Source organism: Gekko japonicus, unplaced genomic scaffold (assembly GCF_001447785.1).
Source record: "Gekko japonicus isolate JY-2015 unplaced genomic scaffold, Gekko_japonicus_V1.1 scaffold14, whole genome shotgun sequence".
NCBI classification, from domain to species: Eukaryota; Metazoa; Chordata; class Lepidosauria; order Squamata; family Gekkonidae; genus Gekko; species Gekko japonicus.
The window spans coordinates 425,278-432,116 of record NW_015176452.1 but is presented as its reverse complement, the minus strand read 5'-3'; the positions used below and the strand labels follow the sequence as shown (position 1 = coordinate 432,116).

Below are 6,839 nucleotides of genomic sequence, written 5' to 3'. Positions count from 1 at the left end.
GAAAGAAAAGGAAAGAAAGAAAGGAGGAAGAGAGAGAGAGAAAGGAGGAGGAAAAGAAAGTGCGGGGTGGGTGGGCAGCCGTCCAGCGGCCCGTGCACAGAGGCACGGACCGGCGATGGCGAGTTTTGGGCTGGGGAGGGCTGTGCAGGGCCCCGCGCTACCGCGCAGGCCTGCAAGAAGGGGGGAAGGCCGGGGAGGACTTAGGAGGGCCCCGCGCAGTAGCGCGGGCTTGGAGGGAAGGGGGTGGGAAATGCCGGGGATGGGTTGGGGATGGGTCCTTGGGGCCTAGCAGAGGCTGCTCTGTCACAGCAAGCTATAGGTCTGATAAAAGGGGGCTGCTACATCTACAGTTAGATTAGAAATAATTGGGGAAATTTCTGAATTAAGCAAATTGGTTTTTATAAATAGGTCAGAGATTGAAATGCCAAATATTGTGCGCAAACTGATAAATTGAAATATGATTTGAATGCTGTATAGTCTTCTGTGAAACAGAGCTCACGAAACAGGACTTTCCTGTCTCCTACAACAGCCTCTTGAGCCCCCCTTCAAAACTTTGTAGTGGTTCAGGGGACTCTTAGAAACAACCCTGGTGGCAAAGTGGGAGTTTGCATTTGGGAGTAGGAGGAAACTGGAAGATTTCAGCTAATGGAAGTGTCTTCCCATCGTCAAAAACTGACCATAGGATACAAACCACATTGAGATTCATAAGGTGCTACTAAAACACAAGAAAGTGAGCTGGATAATAGCTAAGCAGGAAGAATTGTTGACACTGCAGATTGAAGACTTGGAGGGATCATAGGGTTGAAAAGCAGCCTGCAACGTTTCTTTATAATTAAACTGAATGAAGGCACATTAAATCTGTCCAGAAGCTCTTGGTACTTAGGCTCCTTGGGTAAGGGCCCTACCTAAAGTGGCCAAGGGTAGGGAAGAGGCTCAGCTTCTAGTCTTTTGATCTTTATTAATTGGATCTGAAGTTGATTTGACCTAAGAGAAGTATTGAGACCTTATAAACACTTTTTCTTGCTGTTATGGTGCAGTTTTTTTAAAAAGCTGTGCATGCAAATTAGGTTATTCATGCCTTGGAGCAGGGGATGGGCAGACTGTCACTCATAATTGACCAGTTGCTTGCCAGCCACATGCTGGTTGCTCTTTACCTTCTGCCTGTTAAGATTGCTTTCTCAGAGTGAGAAAGCAGCATACTGCTGTAGTTATTTCTTTGTCCATAGTCAAGCGCCCATGCTTGCTCAGGGCAACAAAGCAACATCAGCATCATGCAGTTTTCTTCTCCTGAGAAACTGACCGCAGTGAGAGGGGTGAGAAGGGAAGAAGATGAGAGGTGACCACAGTGCAAGGGGCAAAAGAGAAGGAGACAAGACCAATGGCCAGATGTTCTGGCTGCTGCTTTCTTGTCTTGAGTCAATTGTGCTTTCTCTCTCTCTTTCTACCTGCTGCCCCGTCTCTCTCTCTCTCTCTCTCTGCTCCCCACCTCCACATACTCTCTCTCTACCACCCATCACACTTTCTGTCTCTTTCTGCCTCTCTGCCCCATAAATCTTTTTACCTCCCCACACCAGCACTCTGTCTTTCTGTCTGCCTTCCCATCCTCACCAAGGCTTCCTTGCCCCCTCCCCTTCCTTGCCTGGAGTTACTCTAGGTGGGCCCACCAAGCTTCCCTCCCTCTCCCCCCCCCCCCCCCCCGCCACTGTCAGCTGCTAGCCTAAGTTGCACTGACCTCCCCTCCCTTGCCACCTCTCCCAGAGCTGCTCAGGGCAGGCCTGCTGAGGAAAATAAACTGATTCCACAACTTTGGAAATGAAGAGTGCACAAAGAGGGAAGGCAGATGTGTGGAAGGACTATGCCCAAACCAATTCCAGTGCTTGTGGATCAACTGCCAAGAAAATCAGGAGTGAGTCAAGTATGCAGAAAAGTTGTTTGTCTGCCAAGCTGCCATTTTGTGACTGGCAGTTCGTAGTGCTCTTTGGGGGGGAAAGTAGCTTCCAGAGGCCTAAAGAAGAAGAAGAGTTGGATTTATACCCCACCCTTCACTCGGAGTCTCAGAGCCGCTTACAATCCCCTTCCTCTCCCCACAACAGACACCCTGTGAGATAGGTGGGTCTGAGAGAACTGTGTCTGACCCAAGGTCACCCAGCTGGCTGCATGTGGAATGGGGGATCAAGCCTGGTTCTCCAGATTAGAGTCTGCCGCTCTTAACCATTACACCAAACTGACTCTCCTCTAAAGGCTGCCCTCCACTACTCTGGTATGTTTATAAATACGTATCTTGGAACGTCACTATATACCTTCATGGTGGGGTTAACACTTCAGCTCAGATCTTCAGTGAGAACTTACCCTGCTGTGTAGCGATACTTAGGCCATGGGTGATGGGGCTAAGGGAAGGCTAGCTATTCTTATAAAGACACTTGGAGTTGAAGGGCTTTGTGATGGAAAAGAAAGACCTGAAAACTCATGAAAGCTCACTCACAAGGAAATGAAAATAGATTCCTTGGCTTCCCCTGTGTTCTTTGGTCTCTCCCTCCCTCTCTCTGTTGAACTCAACCTTTGAGTACTTAGCGATAAGACCTTATCAACCAGTAGTTAAATAACAAACCCTCCCACCTTGCTGAGTTGGACAGAAACTTCCCAACTTCTGGGGCCAGAGTAAATGTGCACAAATGTTACACCTCTCAGCCTCGATGGGGACAAAGTTTATTCATTGAAAGGATTCTCTGAAACTCAACCTTTGTTTTGTTTTACTTGGTGCAGTATGGTAAGTGTTTCTAATCCAAAGACTTCACTTTTAATGCTGATTGTGAAACAAGGTTAGTGTTCAGATCCTGTTAGCATGTGAACAGTGTAGAGTGATCTACAGAAAAACGTAAGGGCTTCTATTCAGAAAAGCAACAAGTGAATAAGTTTAGTAGGTTTTTCATTGTTGGCTGTGAAACCAGGAAGTGCCATACGCACTCGCAGAAGTCTGTCCTAACTAGCAATGGAACTTGTGTACAAGAATATGAAGCATCATCTTTAGTGGTACCGGTTTTACAATTCCTATTCTCTTGTGAAAGTTAGTAAACATTTTATAAACCTATGGAATGTTTTTCTTCCTAGTGGCTGAAGTGTTCTTTTTAGTAAAGCTTTAGTTCTTAATATTTTCAAAACCTATACAGATGTGTGCAAGCTTTACCAATATCCTTCCAGCTGCAACAGGGTACTAGCTTTCCATCTGACAACTGAAAATGAGTTAATTCAAGCTACATTTGATTGTTTTCTCTTTATACTATTGTGTTCTCAGTAGCTTTAAATTTCTCATACGTTTGTCGTAGCTTGGGTGAAAAGTTTCCCTTCAGACGTGGCTTCATCTAAATATATTTTTAAAAGGAAGCCATTTTAAAATTTTACTTTGTAGAATGTGATAAGTAAAAAAAGAATTACTTGCACCTGCTTCTAAGAAGTTGTAATGGTTTTTGCATGAATATTTGCAGTTATTACCTTGGCATCAAGGGTGTGTAACTTTTAGTGAGAAGGCCCTGCAGGCCTGGGATATATAAGGCTTCAGATTTGCCATCAGTTTTTATTTTATCAATACCATTAATAAATTCACCACAATAGCTTAATTTGGAATTGTTGCCTTTTAGACATATCCTGGATTCTTAAGAGAGCATGCACAATGACTGACTTCCTAGAAGTATCATGTTCTCCAGAATGGGTACATGTTTTAGAATATGGAAACAGTTGCTGTGTTAACAGGACTCTTGAGGGGCAGCACAAAAATCTCCTAGGTAGATACATTCTTCAGAGTCAGGTTATATATATATATATATATCTAAGACAGTGATTGTGTGGAGGTCATAGAGACTGAGTGTGAGGCTGATCTTGCACATTTCTCTGCAAAAGGCTTCCTTTTTTCCTAATTAAAGCCAATCGAAACTGCTGTATTGTGACAGTTATTGAAAGTATAGCATTGGAGTGATTCCTCATTCTCTTTCATTTTCTTCTCTGTAGGAGACATGCCATGGTTCAGCCCAACTTAAAAAGAAATCTCATTAGTCTTCTTTTCACATCGAAAAATCTGGTGTTGGAATGTCTTACTCTTATTCTTTGAAGCTGCACTGAGTGTCGCTTTGTCTTGAACAGCAAGTCTATGCACAGCCATACATGAGGACATGGGATATAGATGTGCCAGTTATCAGGTACCAGAAATAATCTCGTATTTAAATAGAAATATTATGAATAGCAGAAAGTAATGCAGTTGATGAAAGCAGGGTTTGATTTCCCCCCATCTCCCCAAAAGGGCTTGTAATTCATGCTTTACTTATACACACGTGTGTTCCTAATTAAAAAGCTCAATTCCAGATGGTCAAATGCTTTTTTCAACATTTATTTTAAAACATTTATTCTGCCTTTCTCCCAATAGGGATTAAAGTGACGATTCTGGTGTTGTCATACCATGGGAGTAAGTGTTTCTGTAGTTAGTACTACGGAGAGTCTTGGTCAGGGGAAATTTCATTACACGTTAAAGGTTTTTTTTTAAAGTGTTTATAGCCAATCAACCGGCACTCCTATCTGTAGCTGGAAGCCTCCTGCGGCTCAGTAAAAAAAACCCACCAACCATGCCAGAGAAGGTGCGCCACCACTGCCAGGAAGGTGGAAGCAGGTCAGCCGGCCAAGGGACTTAAAAGCTGGCACGGGGACTGATGGGAGGGGAGTGGGAGCTGCAGCTGGAGAGCAGGCTGTGGCTGGAGAGACACAAGCTACTGCCAGGGAGGGAAGTGTGGCAACCATGGAGGCTTGGGAGGAGGCTGGGGTGAGCCAGGAGCAGCCAGAGGCAGCAGGGACGAAGTGTGAGCCCCACAACCTGCCAAAGACATAGCAGGGTGGCTGCAACATTGTTCAGGGCAGCATTGATGACAAGCAACCTGAAGAGGACAGAATTTCCCTAGAATGCAGATCCTGCAAGACAGCTGTGGTAGGACCAAGGGGCTTCACGCACAGCTGAGCAACACCTCCTGGTAGTCCCTTGCCCAAAAAACATCCATTTAGCCTCGACAAGGGCCAGGGCCTTTTCTGTCCTGGCCCTGGCCTGGTGGAACATACTCCTACTTGAGATCAGGGCCCTGCAGGACTTACTACAGTTCCTCTGGGCCTGTAAAACAGAGCTATTCCACCAGGCCTTTGGCTGAGGCAGCAGGTGTCTGATCCATCTCGGCCTCCCCTGCTCGCTCTGCTTGCACAGTTTGTGCTGCTTTGCAGTGCTTATAGTGCCCATTGTGACTCGCCCACTTAGAGGTCAACAGAGCATTACTGGTAAATAGGTTGCTATTAATCACCATCCAATCTAGCATCTTCCAGGTGGCACCATGAACTGTCTGAATAATTGCCATCTTGTGATCTGACTGAACTTGGCTATGTCATTTTATTGTTGCTTTGTTTAAATTGTTGTTTGTTCTTAATGTTTTAATATACTATGTGTTCAACTGATATCCTGTGACCCGCTGTGAGCCTGCTTGCAGGGGAGGGCAGGATATAAATAAATAAATAAAATAAATAAAATAACTGCAGGTGTAAGGGTGGCTTCAGAAGGACTGGCAAGCCTGGACACGTGGGACCCTAAGGAGGGCTTAATTGCTGGGGCTGAGAACTCAAAGTTAAAAGGGCTTGGGTACATTGGAGCAAGGGGCAGGGGCTAAACAGGACTGGTGGCAGAGGTGGTGACTAGTGCTCCTTCTAAGCTGTGGAGTCTTATGAGCAAAATTGTACTTTGTGAGCTACTGGCATTAAAGTTCTGAATGAGCAATTTGGCTATTGCATAAATTAGTTTCCTCTGGAGCCCTCCTTCCTGAGCTAAGACAAAGATGTGTGAGCCGGAGGCTAAAAACCTGTGAGCTAGCTCACACTAACTCAGTTTAGAGGGAACACTGTTGGTGACATGTACAGTGGGAAGGCACAGAGATCTAAGGGTTAAACTGGGAGTTGGACCCACTGTTCAATATAGTACCCATCAAGTGTAAGAAGTGGCCTAGGAGGAATAAGGGAGGGTGCTGCTGCTATGTGGCATGCCCCTGGCCTGAGGCCACAGTAAGTGGTGACAGTGTTTTAGTGAATAATTAATACTTGGTTTCTTAACATTCATGATGGTTGGGATTTAGTAGTACAGATTGGCTGCCAAATATTCTGGTATATTGAAAATGGACTCCCAGTCCAGAACAATAAGATTTTAGACATGGTGCTTTTTAAAAAAGACTCTGCTGTTGTTTCCAGCGTTAAATTAAGAGTTCATAATTTGTAATACCAAGTGAATTCTTTGTTCTATTAACACAGTGTTTACTGTGGCTATAACACTAGGGGGGAGAGGGAAAAGATTGTTTTTGCATGTCAAAAAAGGGACCACAAAATTAAGTGTGATGTGGGATTAACTGTGAGGCTAGAATGAATAGCCTAAGAGGATAATCCCAGTGTAACACTCGAACAATACAGACCTAATAGAAGCACCTAAGAACATAAGAAAAGCCATGTTGGGTCAGGCCAATGGGCCATCCAGTCCAATACTCTGTGCCAAACCCCAGGTGCCATCAGGAGGTCCACAACTCCAGAATCCCTCCCACTGTTGCCCCCCAAGCATCAAAAATAATGTTCCATCCAGGGGTCTTTTCGGGCCGGAGCCCTCAGGAGTGCCGCTCCGCTAGCATGCGTGGTGGCAAGCCCCGCCCCCGGGTCCCACGAGCCCCGTGTGAGCGCTGCGGCTCGGGTGAGGCCCGGAGAGCCTTGCCCCCGGGTCCCCTGAGCCGCGCGGGGGTCCTGCGGCTCCGGCGAGGCCCGGGGGGGCTTGCCCCGGGTCCCCC

At 45.9% G+C, this 6,839-nt stretch overlaps 1 protein-coding gene across 1 annotated transcript in view; it reads left to right on the top strand.

Annotated features, from left to right (window-relative positions):
• Nucleotides 1-4,080: 4,080 nt before the first annotated feature.
• Nucleotides 4,081-6,839, top strand: part of MAP3K13 (mitogen-activated protein kinase kinase kinase 13) — a 42,867-nt gene continuing 40,108 nt past the window's right edge. Inside the window, exon 1 of the mRNA XM_015426836.1 lies at nucleotides 4,081-4,190. The gene's annotated coding sequence lies outside the window, so the exon portion shown is untranslated. The remainder of the gene's footprint in view (nucleotides 4,191-6,839) is intronic.